General features: G+C 32.0%; 1 protein-coding gene across 1 annotated transcript in view; it reads left to right on the top strand.

Moving 5' to 3' along the window:
* Positions 1–928: 928 nt before the first annotated feature.
* Positions 929–1,838, top strand: part of LOC119412093 (transcription factor SOX-13) — a gene marked incomplete in the record, with an annotated part of 29,656 nt that continues 28,746 nt past the window's right edge. Inside the window, 1 exon segment of the mRNA XM_037679069.1 lies at positions 929–934.

Raw genomic sequence — 1,838 nt, 5'->3', positions numbered from 1 at the left:
TTTGATAAATCCTACAATTAGGGTTGGCTTGGGTGTCCCTGAGCTATCCTTTAGTTATGTTGCTATAGGCTTGGAGGACAAACGGACCACAGTTCCTCTAACTTGCAAGTTAAATATTTATTTAGCAAATTAAATACTTATTTTGGAAATTAAATGTTTAGTTTGGAAAATAAATATATAGGTCCGAGCTAAATATTTAGTTAGCAAATTAAATATTTATTTTGGAAATTAAATGTTTAGCTTAGAAGTTAAATGTTTAGTTTGAAAATTAAACATTTAGTTTGGACAATAAATATTTAATTTGTAACTTAAATGTTTAGTTTTGAAAATAAACATTTAGCTTGGAAATTAAATATTTACTTTAGACCTAAATATTTAGTTCACTAACTAAATATTTAACTTGCACATTAAATATTTAGTTTGTAAATTAAACATTTATCTTGGACATAAACATTTAGTTTGTAAACTAAATATTTAGTCTGAAGCTAAATATTTAGCTTGTTAACTATTTAACTTGCCAGCTAAGTATTAGGTTTGTAAACTAAATATTTAGCTTTTAAATTAAATATTTAGTTTGGAACTATGACATTTATTAATGTATGAATGACATGGTGAAAATATGACTTTGAAAAAAAAACTTTTTTTTCTTATGAAAGGCTAAATAAATCTTTAAAATATTAATTGTACAAAACTCAAGTCAGCATTCACTCTGTTTTTCTGCTTATTTTTTCTTTATTTTAGTTGCAATCATCCTACTTTTACACCAAGCAACAGGAACCTTTTTGAGGTGTGTTTCCATATTACTAATTGTCAGTACCTGTTCCTGTTGCTGCCGGGCTAGCTCCATCTGCTGCTGCTGCTTCTCCAGCAGCAGGGCGGCCATGTTCTTCTGCTCTGAGTGGGCTCCCAGCAGCTGCTCTCTGAGCCCACTCAGCTGGTTTATCATCATCAACAGCTGGAGCTCCTTCTCTGCCAGAGACTCAGGGGTACCTGGGGGGGTTAACATGGTCAGCAGTGTCTGAGAGAACCTTTGAAAACCTGGACGTGTTTTTGTTCAGGCTTTAATCATGTCTCTCATAGGAAATTCTTACAATAAAATTGAAAAATCTTTGTTCAGAAAGATTTTTTTAAATTTGATTTTAAATAAGATTTTTGAAAATATCAAATCACATCACAAACTCAACCTGTTTTTTTAAAACAAAAATTATTTAATCTAAAAATATGTCCCATTGTCATTGCATTTTTTAATTAAACTACAAAACCATTCATTCCCATGGTCAGTTTTACAGATATTGGTGTTGTAGTAGCTGAGAGATCCCAACACATACTTTGAACACAAACTCATCATGCAAAATACTGTATCTGTCAAATACCTTTAGCATAACCTATTTGAAGGAAAATCTGTTTGCTAGCAAAATATTTCATTAACCACTGGTCAGATTTTCATGAAACTCACAAAGTAATCACTCAGTGTGCACCTACAACTCAGTCCTTTTTGCAGTAAACACATTTTAAGATGGCCGGAACAGCTAATCAACCTCGACAAACTGATCACATTGTGAACTAATCACTGGTCAAGGTTTTCGTCATGAAGAAAGTTGAGTTGTGGGTAATGTGGTTTGGCAAATGGTGGAGCTGAGAAATTTATCCTGATAGATGTGACCAATTTATCTAATCAAAGGTGCCTGATGAAGTCATATAACGGGGGAGCAAAGTGCAAGGAAAGAACTAGTCCTGAGTATGGTTAATGCAGTGTGATTTCATAAACGGTTCACATCGTACAAAGGATAGACACACATATATATATATATATATATATATATATATATATATATATA

Source organism: Nematolebias whitei, chromosome 7 (assembly GCF_014905685.2).
Source record: "Nematolebias whitei isolate Nwh7 chromosome 7, NemWhi1, whole genome shotgun sequence".
Classification (NCBI taxonomy): domain Eukaryota; kingdom Metazoa; phylum Chordata; class Actinopteri; order Cyprinodontiformes; family Rivulidae; genus Nematolebias; species Nematolebias whitei.
Note: the sequence above shows the minus strand (reverse complement) of the source record. Positions and strands in the feature narration are given on the sequence as shown.